This window comes from Gopherus evgoodei, chromosome 5, assembly GCF_007399415.2.
Source record: "Gopherus evgoodei ecotype Sinaloan lineage chromosome 5, rGopEvg1_v1.p, whole genome shotgun sequence".
Lineage (NCBI taxonomy): Eukaryota > Metazoa > Chordata > Testudines > Testudinidae > Gopherus > Gopherus evgoodei.
In genome coordinates this window covers 72,797,573-72,819,409 of record NC_044326.1, presented here as the reverse complement: position 1 = coordinate 72,819,409, position 21,837 = coordinate 72,797,573, and the positions used below count along the sequence as shown (strand labels likewise).

The 21,837-nt window shown below is 39.7% G+C and overlaps 1 pseudogene; it reads right to left on the bottom strand.

The window, feature by feature from the left end:
- Nucleotides 1-2,875: 2,875 nt before the first annotated feature.
- Nucleotides 2,876-20,938, bottom strand: LOC115652672 (annotated as a pseudogene).
- Nucleotides 20,939-21,837: the final 899 nt, after the last annotated feature.

The window sequence follows — 21,837 nt, the reverse complement described above, 5'->3', positions numbered from 1 at the left end:
ATGGATACTACGTTAGCAACATATAAACATAAAATCCTTAGATACATTTGTATTGTCTGTTTTGGAGTTCTGGTTTATAGAAGGAAGGGCTCTTTGCTGTTTGCTGTGATTGACTTTCTATTGTGTGCTGTAATTTTAAAAGGTCAGGCTGGATCAGGTGGATGCATTTCACTTTTTACAAAGAGAATATTAATCACACAAGATTCTTAAAATTAGTTTCCAGTTAAAGAAGAACCACTGATTTATTTCCTTGTTGAAGCTAAGCTTTTGAGCAGACTGATAACTTCCTTCTCTTCTGAGAATGCCTTCCGTTGCCCGAGGGCTTCCCACTCCTGCCAAGGTGCTTCTGTCTCATCAGGACAAGAAATAGTGAGTCAGATCCCCAGTTGATGTAAACCAGCATAGCTCTATTGAAATCAGTTGAAGCAAAACACATTGTGGTGTACTGAAATGTGGTTATGACTTATCACTTCATAGACATCACTCTGGATTTAATTTTAAACTATTTAGGAGCTAGCCTAGTGAGAGACCCTACTCTGCAAGACACGCTAGTTTACTTAGGGTAAAGTTGTCCTGTGGTGTGGAGAACTAGCAGGAGACCCTCAGCACCATATTGCTTAGCTGCTACACAGAGGTTGTATGGGGGCTTTACTGAGTGCCTAGAGGAGGTCCCTATATCCATCCCTAAATGCTACACTAAGGGTCTCAGATACTCATGCTTTATGTTGGTGGAGTGGGGATCACTCTTTCATTGTGTATGCAGTTTAGCTAGGTATATGTGCACTGTCTTTAATCTAGCTATCATGGCTAAAAATAGTAGCAAAGATGTGGTAAGGTGGACCTCAGCCCAGGCTAGGAATGCTCATTTGCACCCAGGGTTCTGGACAGGCTTCCACAGCCTGTGCTACTGTGTTTTCACTGCTATTTTTAGCTGTGCTAGCTAGATGAAAGCTAGTGTGGATATGCCTATCCAGGCTGTAATCAGACCTTCTGTGCATCATAGACATAACCCATGTGTAACTTCTATACCTCATGTCAGCAGGATCAGAGATCACTGTAGAAAGTGCATGTAACTTCTTGGCAGTGGGGGGTTTAGCTCTTTAACAAGCCTGCTGGATATTGTAGTAATCATGTTGCTGGGGTATGTAAGTCAGTGATCTGAGTGATCTCTCCTGCTACCTACTGGTGAACCAGAGGAAAAAACTCAAGATCAGACCTTATTTGTCTAAACGCACCTACTTTGCCAAGATAATCAACTTTGTTGTTTTAGGTTAAAACTCACTTAAACTTTGGATGCATGGGTAATGAAATACTGTTATCTTTACTGCATGACTAAAGGACAGCAGAATCATACTTAATATGTCCTAATTCAGGGGCTCGCTGTTACAGTAACCTCACTTGCTCAGTGTGGGGGTAGTGATTCAAATCCAAGTGAAAATCAGAGGGGAACAGGTGTTTCTATTTGGTGGTGAGGAGTGTGTTTAACAGTTCTAGACAAACTTCTTCCTTCAGACAGAGCTGCTTGGACTCAGTTACAAGTCCTTGTTTCTTTTCAGTGATCACTAAAACTGAAGTTACTGGTAAGCTGGTCAAACGGACTGAGTCTTAGACCTGGTTTGGAAACAGTGTTGTGATAAAAGGCAACACAGAGAAGGGAGCAGCAGTGTATTTCCCCGCTACCCAGTGAGATCAATACAGCTGAGATCACAAAGAGACAGGCGAGGTAGTGGAATCCAAAAATGTGGCACAGTGGCTAAAGACAGCATGGTGAGAGATACAGCAGTGGCATCAAAGGTGCCCTGTGATTGCTAATAGCTGGGTTAGCTGGTCATGGTGCGGTAGAGCCAGACTGGATCAAGGACACAGCAGAGCAGCAGTAGAGGTGGCAATGACAGCTGCAGGCAGCAATGGCAGAAAGAGCAGCACTCCTCAATGAAGGTGTCAGTCCTCTTCAGGGGAACCTCTAGACTTGGGATCTTTGCTGAGCTTGGACAACAAACTATGAGCAGAGTGTAGAATAGGGAAAGGAGGAAGGGTGTATTGAAGGGATATTTGTCCATTGGACTTTCGCACTGCAAGGTGGGAAACTGAGGCAAAGGACATCGCCTAAGATGCTGAGGGATGGGTGTTTGTGTACTTTTGAATCCTCATTGCTGTGTTTTCCAAAATTAATGCCGTATTCTCTCTCTTTAATAAATATTTTTATTTACATAGACTCAGTGCTTGCGAGTGGGGAAGTATTGCCTATTAGAGGTGGCCATGGGAGGTATCTAGTTTTCTCAGATCTTTGTGTGGGAGTTTGAGCTGGTATAATTTTAAGAGGAACCCTTAGATACTGAACGCAGCCCTTGTTGCTGCTGACCCCACCTGGCAGAAGGGTTACACGTGGGAAATACTCGCCTTCAGTCAGTGGGTATATAGTTATCGTGGTGACAGGCAGAAATAAAATCAAATTCATTATGTATGTGCGGTGTCTGGGAAGAAAGGAAGCGATGGTCTAGTGGTCAGATCCTCGGGATGGGATGTGGCTGTCAGGAGCTCTTGATTTCTAACTCTACTACTGACTTGATGTGTGTTCCTGAGCAAGACTCTTAAATGCTGTGCCTCATTTTAATGCCTCAGTAATAAGAAGATAACAGTTACTTACCTAACTCACAGAAATCAGAACTAAATTGTTAATAATTGTACAGTGCTTTGAAAATGTAATGTTCTATTAGTTATGTGCTAGTTATTGTCAAGTATCATGGTACTTGATGGCATCATGGCAAATCTGCCCAGTAAGAATGAAATTAAAAGTTATGTGCAATTACAGAAAGTAGGAATAAAATCACTCCTTTAGACTTGTCAGTGAAATTAGACACACAATTTCTAAATGTCAATGAAAACAGGTTTCTAAAAATGCCAGTTTGTTCTGATCCTTACAGACAGTTTCTTTTATAAGCTCAGCCAGATTCTGGAAAGCCTGCAATGAAAAAATAAAAAGAGAAAAAGGTTAGGTTGATATAATACTGACAGCAGTCACTAACACAATGACCACTGATATCAAACTGTTAATAATCACTCTATCCTACAGCTTTTCCACATACATGTTGTTCAGAACACTATGTCTGCAAGGCATTTCAGCAATATCTCACAAAGTATGTGTGAGTATATATATACATACACCCCAACGCAACACCCTTTCCTCACCACTGCACACTGCTTTGAGAATTTGACCTTCAAGGCAAAGCTGGATTTGACCAGTTTGCAATGGCTTGATGAGCTGGTACTTTTGCCCCATGGTTGCTGTCTTATGCTTCAGAATTTAAGTACTAAGGCAATTGTCAGTATCAAAAAATATTTTTTCATAGTGTGTCAAGCATCTGCTTAGTGATAATATAGTGACATTGTTCTGCAGTAAACAAAGCACCAAGTAGTAAAGAGAGAGAGAGAGGGAGAAATATGCCACTACTGCAGCAGACTGGGTCAGTCTCAAACTACTGTAGTCGGCAGGGAGAAGTATGATCATATTTGCAATTCTTGTGTCTTGGGAGCACAATAAATGTGTTAGAAAGCAAAATAAGATTGCCTCTTGAGAAATACACATGGAAGTAGTGAAGTACGTAAAAAAAGTTGCGGGTAGATTTTGCTTTCTTTACCCTAAAATTGTATTAGCAGCCACTAATCTTGCTCATTCATCTAAACCTGTGAAAACATGGTGCAAATTCTCTCTATGCTGCTTTTCTAAATCATATTTTGTATCTATTACAGCAAGGTACCCAGAGAGTGCTTTATAATATACAATGCATAAATAACCCATGGAACTCACAGCCACTAGGCATTAGGGATCACAAACTTAAGAGGCTTTAAAAAAAGGATTGGACATTTCTATGGTTAATAAGAACCATCATAGTTAGATACCAAAAGACATAGATGGGATATTAATTCTCACACGTCAGGGCAAAGGCCAACCTCTAGATGACTGTAGCTAAGAACAAACTTCCCCTATGGGCTGACTATTCTGTAATTTTCCACCATAGGGGCTCTTGCATTGTCTTTTGAATCATCTGGAACTGGTCACTGTTGGAGACAGGTAGAAGGAAGGATGGGACAGTGGTTGAGGTGCTAGTCTGGGAGTTGGGAGAATTGGGTTCATTTCCCTGCTGCATCACAGACATCTTGTGTGACCTTGGGCAAGTCACTTAATATCTCTGTGCTTCAGCTCCCCTTCTTTAAAATGGGGATAATGCCCTCCTGACAGGTATTATGAGGATAAATATGTTATAGATTGTGAAATGCTTTGGCACGACAATAATGGGGGCCATATTAGTACTTAGACAGGATTCTAACTAATCATCAAGCAATGACTTACATACTCGTTCACAGGGCTGGCTCCAGGCCCCAGCATATCAAGCGTGCGCTTGATGTGGCATGCCGCGGGGGGCGCTCTGCTGCTTGCCGGGAGGGCGGCAGGTGGCTCTGGTGGATCTCCCACAGACGTGGCTGTGGAAGGTCCGCTGGTCCCACAGCTCCGGTGGATCTCCCGCAGGACGCCTGCGGAGGGTCCGCTGGTCCCGCAGCTCTGGTGGAGCAGCCGCAGGCATGCCTGCGGGAGGTCCACTCGAGCCGAGGGAGCAGCGGACCTTCTGCAGCCACGTCTGCGGGAGATCCACCGGAGCCGCGTGACCGGCGAGCGGCAGAGCGCCCCCCGCGGCGTGCCTCCGTGCTTGGGGCTGCGAAATGGCTAGAGCCGGCCCTGCTCGTTCATATACTGGGCTGTTAACTGTTCAGTAAATTACTTTGTACTTTAAGGTATTCTTGTTGCGGGCCTTTCTCCTCATCATCTCTCTTCAGTTTTGCATGATTCATTCCACCATTCAAAATAAACAGAGTTGATTATGGTGCATAATTTGGAGAGAATTTGAAATGTGATTATGGGGTAAACAACACTGGATATTATAATGTTAGGCAGTGGTTCACAGTGGGCAGGAAGATGGGGATGAGTGTCAAACTTGCTACTCATCTGTACATCCACTACAATGTATTATAAATTTAAAAGCTTAGATGAGACAGACTCAGTATCAGAAAACCAATAACCATCTTAATAGAGGAAAAAGAAAATCAATTTTATGCAGCAGTTAGGAAGAAGACTGTGATTTATACTCACCTACAACTGTGTGTGTATGGATCTGTGGTTGATTCATCAATGGAAATTTTATGCACACACATCAAGAGGACAACTTACACTTAAATTAGAATCTTGGTCCCAGTGGGTCTAGTAAATAATCAAACTTTTAAAATGACACTTGAACTAATGACTTTCCATAAAGTAAATGCTAGTTTTACTTTGGTAGAAGTGCAAGAAAAAGGGTCTTCAAGTCCAATATTAGTCTGCATGCAAACAACAAATTCACATGAATAATAGAATCTGATCATGCAAGTCGCCCCAACAACACCAGTTACACTCACTCGGTCCATCTGGTTGGGAGAAGCAAAAGAATAGGAAGCTCTGACAAAGGGAGTAGGATCTGAGCTATCAATGCTAAACAATTGTCCAGGAATCAAAGACACCTAAGAAAGATGTTACCGACTTTAATGTTTTGAATGCAAGGAAGTTTGAGAGGATGGCATGTAAAATAGGTTCATTACACTATCCCGTATCAGAAACTGTTTATAGTTATACTAAGTTTATCTCATTTTAGACACAACTAATATCAAACTGGGGAATTCTTTGCTTCAGTATCTAGTAAAATCTAAGGGCCATATTCAGCAAGCACTGAATGAATATAGCTCCCCTGGGAGTCTACAGGCCAAATGTAGTGGAGTGGTAAACAATGGTGTAAATTACATGTCAGGTGCGAGTTAGTCAGCAAATGGATGTAAGTGGTGAACTTCAAGCTGTGCTAAACTTGGACTTGTACTAATTGGGTATTCAGCAGGTGTGCAGCAAACTGAGTAACATACACATCTAAGACCAAGAAGCAGGCAGTGAGGGGAAGGGAATAACAGGCAGAGCAACTACAGCAAGGTGAGAAAAAGCAGATCGACCATGAAATTTAGCTGTTTCCCCATCATTAGGTCTTTCCCTATCCCTCTTTCCAAAGCATTTTCTGTGATTATTTGGTATATATTGGAAATTCTCTTAATCTTAATCCATAAAAACATTCCGGCAGTAGGGATGTTCCACTCTGCCAAACCTGTAAATCAAATATGGACATTGAATAAAAGTACGTCTTGCATCTGTAATGAAAACACCAAAAAGGGAATATTGCCATTGATATCAATAGGGACAGGATTTCACCTATAGTATTATATAGAGTTTACTCCATCAGCTTTTTTGTGGTACTGATTTGCATGAAGACCTTGGCCGCCTTGGCCCTTTATACAGGTATCCAAGCAGTTACCTTGCCTTTTCTTGGCGGTCAAAGCTATATTTCTCTAATCAGTAAATGCTCCAGATAAGTCAGATACTCAGTTCAGTTTACCTTAACTTAAGTAAGATCTATTGGTAACTTAACAGTAATAGAAAACCATAAAATAAAGCAAAGGTTAGTTCAACAAAAACACATGACAGACCAATATGATGCAGAATGTCAGCAGATTGCTGTGTTTTGTAACCATTTAGTGCCAAAGTTATCTGGACTTACAGCACAGTAGCAGTTTGCATAGTTTCTCATACTGAAAGTGCTGTTTCTAGAATTACGTGCCCCTCCAGAAGAAATAGTCCTCACAGAGAGTGTGTTTGTATGTAACCTCCCACTTTTTGAAAATAGGTTTCCCCAGCTTCATTTGTTGATGTCTGCCTGTCTGCAGTATAGTTAATTTAATGGTAGGCTGTAAACTCATTAACAATGAGGCAAAGAACGTTCAGTTCTGATGTCAGCTTATGTTAGGTAAGGTCTTCCTGTTACCAGCATACATAGAATCATAGAAATGTAGGACTGGAACAGATCTCGATAAGTCATCTCATCCAGTCCTCTGCACTGAGGCAGCACTACATATTATGTGGACCATTCCTGTCAGGTATTTGTCTAACCCATTTTAAAAAACCCTCAGTGACAGGGATTCCACAGCCTCCCCAGGTTATTTGTAAAGGTGCTTTTTTTCCCCCTTAGACTTGCTTTCCATGCAATCTTACATACTAATTCTCTGAGTTGACTAATGTCTGGCTTTTTTTGAAGTCCATTGTGTTTATTCTGCTGTTTTTCCTTCTGACTATTCCTTAGAATCATGAATGCTGTCATTTCATGATCACTTTCACCCAAGCTGTCGTCCATCTTCAAATTCTCAAACAGTTCCTCCTCATTTGTCAGAATCAAATCTAGAGCAGCTTTATCACTAGTCACTTTCTCCACCTTCTGTAATAAAAAGTTGTCTCCAATGCGTTCCAAGAACTCGTTGGATAATCTGTGCCCTGCTGTATTGTTTCCTCAACATGTCTGGGCAGTTGAAATCCCCCATCACCACCAAGTCCTGTGCTTTGGATGATTTGGGTTAGTTGTTTAAAAAAAAGCCCCATTCACCTTTTATGCCTGGTTAGGTGGTCTAGAGTAGACTCCCTACTAGGACATCCCTCTTGGCCACTTGGGTAATATAATTATCCCTGAAGGATTTACTTCTTTGCAGGTCCTGCATTCTTGTCCATTACCTGCTTATCTGCACTGTTAAAGAACATAAACAACATCTTGAGGTAGACCTAGGTTGCCAGGCCATTTTGTGTGGCAGCTTATTTCCAAACACGGACAGTAAAAACACAAAATAACCCTCCCTGTCCTGTATATAGTAATACACTTTCACCTGTCTCTCAAGCAAATAGATGAGAATTAATTTAATGTTGTGAATGCAATCCTAAACATATGGATTATTGGAGGCAATCAAACATCTTGTTAACTAAAGTTTCCTTTTACAGTAGCTCTGAAAATTGATGTTACACATAGATGGCTGGGTACTTGAGATGTGTCCTAGGGAGCTTATTTACCCAAAGGAAAGTGAATGACAATGTCTGTAGCTTGAGCAGGACTGGTTTACATTGGTCTAAATCCTGTACTGTAGAGTAAGTCACTGACTAGAAAATCATGCTCCGAAGGAAAGGAAACATGCACAATACACCTGACATAACAGAAGATTCAGATACATACAGGAACATCTGGATTTGGTTGTGGGAGCCTAGCCTTATCAGCCTTCTGCCTGTGATGCTGGATCCACGGAGTGGTGCAATTGTGACAGTACAGTGATCAATCAAATCTGCTGTGCTTTGTATAGCGAGGGAGCAACCCCAACTGTAAGTCATATGTGCACAAGTTCAGAGCCTGAAAATCTACATTGCAGTACTTCAGCCAAAGGACACTAGCCTCCAGCGGCACCATCGTTCAGGTGCTTCTACAAACATATGGGTCACACATGCCAAATACCTGGCAGGCAGGATGATGTAACATAGTGGCAACTGGACAAACACAATCTTTCCCCCCTCTTGTTCAATGTATATGAGTAGCCACTAAGGCGGACAATGAGGTGCCATAGGCTTCTGGCCATCAGTGTACTGCTGGTGACACTCAGGTTTGTGTCTTATTTTCATTAGGCCTAAATGGAAGTGTGTCCCTATTCATCAAGTGCATGTCAGAGAAGTGGCTCTGGATGATAAAATCGATCTGGTTACGTATGTTCTACTCTGCTTGGATAAGTTGAACGTGATGCTCTGTTGTCAGCGGTATAACATTTTGAGGAGGTATTTGAAGCTGTAAGAGATCTAAGCCTTAGTTATTTTACAGATCACCTCTCTCTCTAAACCTTGCCTTTGCATTGGTGAGAACACTTCCACTGTTTGAGCTACAGGAGAAGCTCACAGGAACTGGGAGCAGAGTGGTGTACTCACTGGCAGGCTCCCGCCTCTGCAATTTGCACCCACTGGAAATCCAGCTGACCCAACCTGGCAACATTTGGAAAGAATCAGAAAAAGGCATCTTTGTTCAGACTTTCTACTAATGGGAGGCATTGGAATTTACCTTTACAGTCTCCCTCCTGGTATCCTCCTGTTTCATGGCTTGATAGCTATGAGGGGCATTGAGTTTATGCTCCCATTGGGGAAATGGTTCTCTGCCGGTCTAAACTATGTAAAGTGCACCCTGATACTACTGTGGTGGTGCCCTGTATATACATTTAATAATTTTTATGCTATATTGACTTTGCCAGAATTTAAAATATATTTTTTCCACACTATGTGTTTGTGGAATTAATTGCTGATTATTCAACCCCTCCCCAACAAAAAAACAAAAGCCAACAATAACCCAGGCAGTTTCCATATTCACCTTTTTCCACCATTCTTCTTGATTATATGTTCAATGTCTACAACTGACTAGTTTTATTCTGTTTTAATTTTAGCTCTTCTCAGTTACAGTTTAGCTTCACTTTTAAAAGTCTTGCTGGAGCTCAAGTACTAAACAAATAGGCAGGACAACCTAATGATATTGAGATTACTAGACCATAAACATTACCTAACTTTTACCTTATGTAGCCTTTCTGATTCTTTTCCCAGAATGAAGTCAAGAATGTGCTCCGATCTTACAGCATAAGTGGAAATGCCTAGAGATCCAGGGTAATGGAACTGCTAGTACCAGAGCATTATGGGGAATGGTTTTCCTATCACATGAATTTTCAGTTTCAAAAAATTTCCCTTTCCGCTTCAAGACTAAACTGAGAAAGAGTGAATATAAAAGGCACTATGAAGTATAAGATCTGAAAATTGTTTTACTTCACATAGCAGGTGCAGCAAAAACTGTATTCTGCCAAGTAGTCTTTTTTATTATACGTGGAACTGGTAGTGACCCCTATAGTTAATGCTTCTATTCCAGACTGACCTTATAGGTGGGTGACATGGGCAACTGCCCAGGGTGCCGTGGTAAGCGGAGCACCGTGGTCAGGAGGCAAGGAGCAAGGTGGGCCTGGGGCGTGAGGCCAAGGAAAGGAGCTCGGGCAATGTGGGGAAGAGGCAGTGGGGCCTGGCAGAGAGAGTGGGGAGCCTGGGGATTCAGTGGGAGCCACATGGGATGAATGGGGAGTATGGGGAGGCAGAAGGGGCCAGGGATGATGGGAGGGCCAGGGAGGCAGCGGAGGTCAGCCAAAATACAAGTTTGCCGAGGTTGCCATTTTCCCTGCGGCTGGTCCTGCTTTTATTATAAACCTGAGGGGCTCCTTTTATTTACATGCTGGCTGCACTGGTCTGGCAGTCCAAAATAGCCAGAACCCTCCCAGCCATATCCCCAACCCCAACATGCCCCTTTTTCCTAAGGTGCACATGCTGCCATGCTGCTATGCCACAGGCTGTATGTGTGTCTGTCAGTGTGTGCCATTTCACTGCCCTCAATCACCAGGGAATCCCCTTTCCACTGGGGATATGCCTTGGTTGGGAGAGCCAGCTGGTTTTTGGCCCACTGATTCTTCCAGAGTGGAGTAAAGGTGCCAGGATTCAGTCCAGAGCTGGGACTATAAACTCTGCCCCAAAAAGGGATTATGTAAAGTCACCTTTCCTGTGGAAATTGTTTGAAGGATCAAAAAGATGGTCCTCCGTCAGTTTAAACCCAGCTATTTTATGTCAAAAATTTTTTTCCTTGTCTGTTGTTCCTGGAACCAGTTTGAACCAGTACATACAAACCTCCACAGGCAGTGGTACCTCTCTGGAGCTATTTACATCAGAGTGATTCACCTTACTCACCCCTGTGAAGGGGCATGCCCTCACATTGACAAAGAGGAGACTAACGAGCTCCTCTGGGCCTGTTCAATGCCAATGAGGTGCATCTGCAAGGTTTGTTCTGGAGTGTGGGCAGTTAAAAGGGAAAACTGGCCAGAGGAAGGAATGGTGAACAGAGAGAAGGCTGCTCCATCTCAGACAGCCAAGACAGTCTTGTATCTTTGTGTAGTGGCCACCCCTCTGAACTTGGAGTCGGTACCCAGTTTCTTCTCTATTCTCTCCCCCACACCCCTCACACACACTCCCACACTGAGTGAAGCATTCCTCGGAAACTTCATTAATCAACCTTGCCAAGTTCCTGAGCTTTCCCATAAGAGTGTACACTGTGGACTTTAAGCAATGCAGCTGATAAATACGAGTTGGAATCGGAACTGAAAGGTGAGTCAATGAATAGCAGAACCTAGAGGCTAGAAAATACCAATCAGTGCATGCACCTTTACTCTGTTCTATATTTTTTTTTATAAACCAACTGCTCCCTGTCATCTCCACTGTTGTTTACTGGGGGTAACTTATCTGATGTAAACCAGATTCAAACCAATATAAAGTGTCCACATGCAAAGTTGCTTGGCTTAACTAAATAAGTGCAATATTGCACCTTTAGTTAAAATGGTGAAACTTTGGCATGTTTACAAGCTCTAAGTTAAACATTATCCTGGTCTTTGAGTTTCTGCCCTACCATCTATCAATCTGTGCTGTTCCATGGCTATTTGCATATACATTAATACCACTAAGAAGGTGTTCATGAGTGTGTGTTGCATTCACTGACCTTTTAACCACTTGTCTGCTGCTGCAAGCATTGCATCTCGCTGGGTCCTATAGAATTCCATTACCCTGGAAGCAAAGAAGTACGTTATTTTAAAGAATGGTGGGGATATGAGTCAGTCATACAATTATTAAATACTACCTTGTATGTAACTCAGCAACAGTTTAATTGGAAATCGGTGCTAAGTGCTACTCTGTATCACTCTCCATATCAATATTGTTTTCTACCTGCATTTCGATTTTTTATGTAAGTAAGTAAGTAAGTAAGTAAATAACCTTACAACTCAGGAAGGAGGACCTGTAAAGTCTGACTCTGAACTCTCTCAACCATTATGGGTTTGAAAGTTTGACTTGGATATTATTTGTTACCTATTATACTTAAGAAAGACCATGAAAACAAGAAGCAGATAGTAAAAACCCAGTAGAAAAATACTGGTGAACAATGGAGCAGTGAGCAGGTAATGAGAAAAATAGAGACATTCTGAATAGTGGATTTTCTAAAATGGAAAAAATAACTATGGCAGATACATTGTGCAGCCTGTAGCAGCATAACTTTGGGATAAGGAATAGCCTTCTGTGTCCAATCTAGGGCCTTATCCAATGTGCACTGAAGACAATGGTTTTTTTCCCATTGACTTTAGTGGGCCCTGGAGCAGACCTATATAACATAGGGTTATCTTTAGCTAGAAAAAACTTTTTTTTTTTTAAGTCTCATGAAAGGTTCAATATATCAGAAAATGGTACATGGTTACCTTCAACATATAAAGCTCAGAATTTCATTCCTTTTGTGGATTCATGACTTGATCATAAAGGGAGATTTAATGTGGTTGGGGGGAGGTTTAATATAGACTTTATTAATAGTAATAATAATACATAACACTTATGTAGCACTTTTTTTTTATCCCTGGATCTCAAGCAACTTTGCAAGAGTAGGAGTAATATCCCCATTTATAGATGAGGAAACTCAGGCACAGAACTTTTAAGTGACTCCCCCGAGCAGCAGTAGAGCTGGGACTAGAAGCCAGGTATGAAATAAAAACAATCATAAACTATAGTACTATATTACCTGTCTACAGGCTTCAGCAAACCCTTTTGCCCCCATTTATGAAGAAGTTCTGACATTAGGATCGATGTGCAAGAGAGAGAGAGAGAGAAAAACATACATGTTAATGTCATAACCTAAATTCCATAGAGCCAGGTCTGTAAAGCCCATTGACTTTAGTGAGAGTCCCTGTAAGGATTTCACAGGTGTACTGGGCTTATGCCATTCACTTTTCAAAATTGTCCTCTTTTCCACTACTACTACTTGAATGACATGACAGTGTCAAATTCTGCCCTCATTGACATCCATTGTAGGTATGGGTGTAACGGAGGGTGGAATTTAGTCCATGATATAAATCACCAGTCGCACAGTGAGCAGGTCCTGTGTCTAAAGCAGAGGGCTGAAGGTGAGATGATCTGGTTTCTAATCTCACCTGTACCACATATCTTATGCGACCTTGGTCAAGTTACTAAAGCTTTTATGTGCCTTAATTTACAATCTTTAGACTATAGGTAGTAGTAGTAATAGTTTTTGAGGCTGTATGCATTGCTCTTTGTGAAAAGAGCTTCTGTTGGAAAGTGCTTTGTATGGCACTCATCACTTTGTGTGCCTGGACAATATAACTCCTGACTCCAAGCACAGCACGATGCACACATCATTGATGAATGCATCCCTGAGAAGCATGTGGTGTAGACTCACTTGCATACAGATGAGTGCTTTTCTGCTATTTCTCCTGATATGCTTCATCCTGATGCAGAGCAGGATCAAGCGCTTAGTTTTTAAAAACAATCCGGTCAAATAATTGTGTAACTGTGCGATGGTACTTACCGGTGTGAAAGTGCTGGTTATCGTTGAACTCTGCATATGTAGAATAACTCTGTCAATAAGAGGTTTGGGGCCTGTTAAAAAGCCTAATCTCAACCTAGGAAAGACAAAAGCATTAATTCAAAGATATACAATCCATTAATGTTTTTTACGTGGATTCAGCATTATCCCTTTGTTAGTATCTGACTGATAGATCACTACATTTGTGGTGAGTGAATCTTGACCAAATCCAATTGTTCAGTTCTATTATGCATTGTGTAAAATAGCTCTGCCTCGGTTTGATATATTTATAAAGAGCACAACACAAAATAAAATAAAACACAAAACAAAAGGAATTAGCACATACATAGGGATTGAATTTAAGACTCTGGTGACAGGCTGAGGGACAAAGCCTCATGGGAGTATGACCTCAGGTTAAATGATAAAAAGCAGCTGACTGAGAGCAGAGGATTCCCAAAACAACAGACTTATTTGCAGAGTTAAAGCAATGACAGGGTACTCATTGCTGCCCATTCAAAACTCAACCAAGAAAGGACAGCTCCTAATATTCCAAGGAATTTAGAGAGGGAAAAAATGTCAAAAGCAGCTTTGATGTTTAGGACAAATGAAGAAGACACTGCACCCTAAAGAGTGCTTCACAGGGTTTGGCTCCGCAAAAAAAAAAAAAAAGGTGTGGGGGGGAGGCAGTAGGGACAACACGGCAATTCTTTGTACATAAGGGCACTCTAATGAGCTGCCCCTCCTCAGCTGAGCTTTATGGCATTGCCAAAGTTTGCTTTACAGCATTTGACATTCTAGTTTCAAAATATTTTTGCAGCCATAAAAGTAAAAGATGTGAGACTCTTTTTAATCAGAGCTATATAGAGGGAACGATAATGTTTTGGTAGAATGGCGCATATCACACACGGGTGCAAACATCCATGTACACACTTAAGCAGTTCTAATGCCTATATGTGTGCAAGGTTTGTTTTTTGCACCCACATAGGGACAAGTGGGTTTCAAGGATGCACATTCTATCATTAGCAAGCACCTGGGGGTTAGACTATTTCAAATGTGTATGCATGCATTTGCCCCAACTTTCCTGTCATGCTAAAGAAAGTTTAAGGTGAGTCATATTTTGAGCCTCCAACCTTTGATAGTGCACATTATAATAAATGTCTTTAACTACTGAACAACTGATCTGCAACTCTTTCTGTGTAGGAAAACATTATAGTAGTCCAGTTCAACCCTGAGATTCTCTGTCTGCCAAAACATATGTAAAATGCAAGATGTTTGATTGTTGGGTACAGTGGTCACCTAAACATTTTTATTTAAATTTGGACAGCTGAAAATGTATTTCTCCTTGTCAAAGTGACAGCGTGTGTGACAGGAATACAAACAAGCACAAGTGAATATTTATCTTTTCAATCTGAAGGAAATAATATGGATCATCTTCTGTTATAAGGAAATCATAGGAACAGGTCTTGAAACTGTCGATTATTTGCTGCAATTATGATGTGATATTTTAGTATACAGAATAAGACAGTAGTGTGATCATTGACAACAGGGTAAATGACTGAGTGGCTCTCTGGGGCTATCATTATCCATGCCACCAGGTGTAGGACATGAAAATGATCATGAAGGATGACAAGGAACAGAAATAGACATATTTGCAGCTGGGATCTTTTATACTTTCACTGGGTCCAGAATCAACATGTTATCATGGGGAAAATATTCTAGTTCTGTATTATAAATTGGTTAATAGCAAACAAAACGTTCTCTCTATATGAAAACTCTGATGTCAGGTTCCTGCTGAATACATGGTATAGCTTCTTCTTTCAGTCAGCAGTCAGTGAGGTTCCAGCTGGATTATTACCATTTGGAATGGTGTAGAGGAGCTTGGGGAGATTGTTGTTAGCTTTTTTGCATCTTCTGGTCTCCACCTGGAAAGAATTTCTTTCAGAGCTTTTGGAATAATACTGTGCTTGTCAGTAGGGACTTTGATAATGTTACAGCCCAGGGGTTCCAGCTATTAATAGAAAGAAGATGGACATGACATGCAATCTGGTAGCCCAGTCAGCAGTTCAGAAATAGTCAGTGAAGCCATAGAATTTCTGTGCATGTTTCATCAAAATAATTAAAAATTCGTTACCTTAAATTTGATCTGAAATGGGAAATTGGGAAACTAGATTGACTAACTTCAAAGAATCTTAAATGCACATTACAAAACCACTGATATGGATACTCATAAGTAATGTGGAAATCTCAAGTTTATGTCCTAAAATCTTTCTCACAACATAGTCCATATTTTATACATAGTCCCAATTAATGGTCCCACATTCAGCTATATATTTATTTAATTTGCTTAATAGAACTAACACCTTCCCTATAAAAAACGATATTACACAGCTATCCCATGCAACAGGCTAACTGAATGCAACAATTAAGGTAGGGAATTGACATGCATAAGTCTGAAAAATTCCAAAAGTGAAGTTCCTACTATAAATTATTTGCATTACTTGTGTATATGCATACATGCACATATAGATAATATGACAACACACACATGTAATTCAAGTAAGTTACAGTAAGAACCTAATTTTTGCATTTGGTTAGGTTTTTTGCATGGGATAGCTTACGTGGATAAAAAGTTGCTGGTTCTGCTGGGCTGTCAAATAAATGTATATCTGATGTAGGAGCATTAGCTGCGTAGCTGTTTCTGCGACTCTCTAGAAGGGTCCCTGAACTCCTCAATACACTCATCACAGTGTTTTGTTATGCTTCCTCAAGGCACTAGGATCCCTAGCTATCATATAATGAAGAGTGCCTTGCAGTGTGTTGTCATTCTTCACCTCAGTGCAGCCTGATGTATCCCGACATTTCATGGAAAACTCAAGGCTCAGATAGTCATATAAAAGAACATCTGAGATTGCAAAGACATTTTCCAAAGGCCAAGCTTCATTTGTGCATGCATCATGCTTTTGCAGGTGGACCTATATATGTGTCCACACTTAGTAGCTAGAAACACCTGTGTCCACACTTTCAGTAAGGTAAATAAAATGATTTTTTGGGGAAAACTTTGTTATTTAAATTGGAAAGTTTGATGTTGCTGTTTTTAAATTGTTTTTCTCTTTTAAAATAAACATGTTTAAAATGAAATCTGAATTTAATACAAAATATGTTGAGGCTTGAACCTGTTATAATTTAGCTGCAAATGGGAAACATGTTTTGAGAAGAGAAGTTTATTTACCCAGAATGTAAAGATGGTTTTGTTTAATAAACCTAAATGTTATATGCTGTTTTGTGTGTTTTAATTAAATCCCAGTTACCATCCTAATGCAGCTTGACATAAATCATGAGCAGAAGTTAATTATTTGGTAAATAAGCAAATAAATCACCTTTTTCTAATATATTTAAAATGTAGAGTAAAGAATCTGAAAATATGAAGCTATATAATTGCTTAAGTAAATGTGTATACTTACAATGTACTGTCCTATGTAGCAAAAATATGTACCAAATCTAGTGTAAAGGATCTACTTAGTTGTAAATTAACATGTTTTAATGGTTATATCAACCCCTGAGAATTAACCTTTCTTTAGAAAATAACTGAAGTTCAAATGGAAAAGTTGATTAAAATCAATTATTTAAATGGAGGCTTTCTATTGGGTGATTTAAATCAATCCACCCTGTTTTCAAGAGTCATAAACCTGTTTATACATGTTAAACTTACACCTTCAAAATCCATTGGCCTTGAAAGTCAAGTGAACACATATATTACATGTGCCTAGTTTTGTATGTGCACAGGTGGAGGCCTGAAAGAGATCCTATTCAAAATGTACCCGTGACTACTGAAATAAACAGATCTGTCTCTGCTACAATATATAGCTTACCAGATATCCATAGATGTGACCCACATATGATGCATACTTAAATCAGTGAGACAAATCATATATTGCAAACTTTTCCTCTTCATCTTGACTTTAGGACAAACTTTGCACTGCTTTGCAGACATAACCAATACTCACTGCTGACAGAGTCCCTGGGTAGCTGGGGTCTTCTAAAAGGACATTATCTCCAGGATTGACAAGTATTTCAAACACCTGCCCAATAAGAATAATTTATTTTACAACAGTCTGACGTTTCCTCCTGAATATTATACACATTGCTATATACTCTGGTTGGATTATTTGTATTGAATACATCAGTGGCTCTCAACCTTTCCAGATTACTGTACCCCATTCAGAAGTCTGATTTGTCCAGCATACCGCCAAGTTTCACTTCACTTAAAAACGACTTGCTTTCAAAATCAGACATAAAAATACAAAAATGTCACAGCACACTATCACTGAAAAATTGTTTGCTTTCTCATTTTTACCATATAATTTTAAAATAAGTCAATTGCAATAGAAATAGAAACTAGGAAAAAGAAACCAAGGCCTGCTTACCTTACTCGTGCATATAGTTTTCACTCACACAAGTTATCCTATCCAAATTATCCAAGTTATCCTATCCTGCTGCTGTGAATAAGGCAAGTACAAACAGAGTCAGAGTATGAAATCCTGGCTCCATGGAAGCCAATGGACATTTTGCAATTGACTTCTGTAGGAACAGGGTTTCACCTATGCTGGATAATTTTTCCCGTGTATAAAAGTTGTATAATAAACTAGCACTTTTTTTCAATTCAAAATTAGTTGCTTAAGTGAAAACATGTTTAGAGCTTTTGAGCCATTGAACAAAAAATATAACAAATTAAACACACTTCTTCATACAAGTAGCAGATCTATGTTTATTAATATTTCAGTGTTAGGGGAAGGTTATATTATTTGAAATGGAGTGAAGGGAATCAATGAAGGGCTATGTTCCCTGTGAACTAAACTTTGCAGATATAATTAATAAACTATATAGTTAATGTAGCCTTGCCATGCCAGTACTGATTCTCTTTTCAGTCTTACTTTAGACAAGCTGTCCTGGCTGCCGATGATGACACTTATCTCCATTTGGCCCTGATCAGGAGTGTAGTTGGCAGTGGGAGGATTGTGGAGACTCATCTGTAAATCCCTTAGCCAGGACAAGAACTCTGGAATTCTGAAACACAAGTTTTATTCTTCATTTGTATCCATGACACTTCATAAAGTACAGAGACATTTACAGCCCTTTGCAGCCCTGATGCAGCATGATTTCTGAACAACCTGTGTGTAGCTGTTGTTAAATATAAAGGATCATGGATCAAATCCTGAAGTGCTTACTTTAGAGACTGATCCTGCACATCCTCACTATCATGATTAGATCTTACTCTTGTAACTAGTTCCTTCACTGACTTAAATGAGACTGTGCATTAGTTAGAGGTTGCAGGATCAGTTCTCAGTTTTCACTAAGGAAAATGCTCATGGATTTAAATGAACCTGTTATTGTTTCATCTGACAGTTTGCAGACGGTGAACTGGTTAGGGTACCTCACATAAGTGTTCAGAAATGAAAACCAGAGTAGGTCATACTTGGAATGAAACATTTTCCTATTCAAAGAGGGGGTTGTTGAAATTTTCCACAGGAAAAGAAAACTTTCTGAAGAATTATCCATCTGCAAAATTGAAATGAAGTATTTTGTCTCAGGTCAGGTGAACGTTAATTTCTGTGTCCGCTTATGTCACCATGGTACCTGATCGGAGCTGTATTTTCAGGCCCCTTATGCCCCTATTCTCCTTAATAGGACAGGCTTCCTTGCCGGACTCCATCTTTCAGGATTCATTACAATCTCGCCCTGTGGCTGAATCTAAACAGGAAAAATTCAGAATGTTTCATTCTGTGAAAAGGTTAAATATTTTGACTTTTGTGCCCAATTTGTAATGAAAAGATTGAAATATCAGAATTCTCCATGAAGCAGAAATTCTATATTTTGATTGGCTCAGTCCTTAAAATAAAAAAACAGGATGATGGACACAATGAAACAATTCAGTTTTCATTATTTAATAATGGATTATTAAAAAGTTATTTGAAAAATGAACAATGAACCAGTTACATTGAAGATTAAAATACAATCACTTTAACTTAATCTCTCCAAGTAAATGGGTATTGTATTAAAAAGATCAGCTCTTTTTATTAATCTTGGACCTGATACTAAATTGATTAAGAAATGTCACGTCACTTTTAAAAACTACCCTTCTGTGGAGGAATACTGGAGGATTCTCTTCATCAATGCCTCCCCAATTTCAATAGTGGTTCCATCTTGAAGAGTGAAACTTGCTGTTTTAAATGGGAAATAGTTAGGATTTGGCATGCCTCCAGAGATCATGATTACTGAGGGTTTCTTCTGTGCCAAACTATCTGTAGTGAACATAAAGAAGAAATCATCTGTTGGAGAGTGCACACTGCAAGGAAGAGAGAATGCACTCTTACAGGGTGTTCAAATCTATTTAATAAATCATAGTGAAATGTTACAGTAAATATGTGATGTTCTTGGTTCACAGTGATGTACATGTTTTCCTGTGAGAACAATACTTCTCGTTTGTTCTCTCTTGTTCAATATTTATCTTCTCAAGGTTTTTGCTTGCTGGCAGTAAATAAAAATGTCATGTTTTTGTGAAGAGTTGTAGAAATGCCAATACCATCATAGTTTTTTTTACAAATTGTCAGCTATGACTTGGACATACATGAAATATTAGCTATAAAATATTAGAGATGGACTGAGTTGCTAAATGTGGATCTAGGTTTGAACTTCTCTGAAATCTGGAAGCATCTCATGTCTGGGATTTGGTTTAGTTCCTTCTCCACTAATTTCTAGATGGATGATCTTACTCTTTTAAAGTTACAAAGGACAACTCTGTGTAGAGCCTGACTTGAGAATGGAACATTTTCATTTACTAACTGCTGTCAGGAGCTATTGTAGTTGAAGCTACTGTTTGTCCAGGTAGTTTAGCACAAACGTTTCAAAATAAAATGTAGGCATCTCTTTGGATTACATGCTTCATGATGCTCTCCAGGTTTCAAGCATAGAAAATAAAGGCTCTAATACACCACCACAATTTTGTTAAGTGTCACTTTAGTAATGAGACTTTCTATGTGTATACTGTAAAAGAAGAGTTTAACTTTCTTACCTTTCAGTAGTTTTCCAGTAAAAAAGAAATAGCTTCCTATTACTTCAGTTTATTTGGTGCTCCAAAATCAACCAAATTCTGCTAAATTTAAAGAGTTCTTCACCGACGAAAACCAAATTCCAGAGGTAACTGCGGATGTCTCTTACTATTAATATATAGTCCTAGAACTATAGAATGAATGAATGTTTCCGTTTCTCTGCTTTGAATCACACTGACTTCTATTGGCTGGACTGAGATCTGATTTAAAGCTTGAGATGAAAATTTCACTTGCCTGATAACAGCACTCTACAAAGACTTTAAAAATACCCCAAGTAGTATCTGAGTCATTACCCTCAAATCTTTTGGATATAACTTCCAATGTCCAGCTGAGTTATCCCTGCTGATCACAGAAAAGAAGTCAATAATACATGGAAGACATCAGTCAGGTTAGGGGAAATATTTTGTACTCACTTGTAACTTTTATGACATTTTCCTCTCTTGCTGCACTTACTACTGAGAGAAATTGAGAGTAGTCCATGCTGTTGATACAAAAAGCAACCTAGATCTCTGGGACTATCAATCAGGCAATTGGTATAGAAAAGGAAATAAAGGGAAAGCATTTTACTCTTCAGTACATGTCTGATTTGTTTTCTAAATACAATGAATAATTGTGCAATATTTAGCTTCTGCCTTCTTGGTTGTTCCACTGTTTATGCTACCTTTGAAAACAAAAGAAAAAATCCCCTTGCAGAATACTTTTACGGAGGGGTCATTAGTTCCAGGGGCTATATACAAATGTGAAACAAAGAAAAGATCCTTTAGCCTCATTACTCAGCTTTTTATAGACATTATGTTTCGTTGACAGGTTTATTACTTCATGAAGAGATTTGGGGAAGATTTTAGACTGGGGGATTCGGTCCCACATACCTGGGACTGATTCCCTTCAGAGGTGTGTGTGTGTGTGTGTGTGTGTGTGTGTGTGTGTGTGTGTGTTCAGGTTCATAATGTTAGGGGCAGGGTAATAAAGGGACCTTGCTGGATTTAGAATGGCTAGTGAGAGTCTGTTGTTCAGAAGCTGGGTTTACTCTTTGTGATTGAGTTACAGTTAGCCCATTAGACTGTGTTTAATGTTTGTGTGCATATCTGGGAAAATGTGGAGGCACTTCTGAAATGGTACTATTTATGGCAGCTTGTACTTCATAAGGGAGACTAGAAGTGCATTTGTCTTTCACCACTGTGTCTTACCAAGGACCACAACCATCAGTTTCCTGCCAGAGCTTAAAAAGGAGCTCATTTTCACTTTGTTCTAGATGGCAAAAGAAAATTGGAACCATCTTCCAAGGCCTGATCCTCTCTCTGCTCCCCAGCCTGCCTTTCCTATTGTCTAATATTTGTATTTTATTTTATTGAATGGTCACTTTGGAGAGAAATGAGATG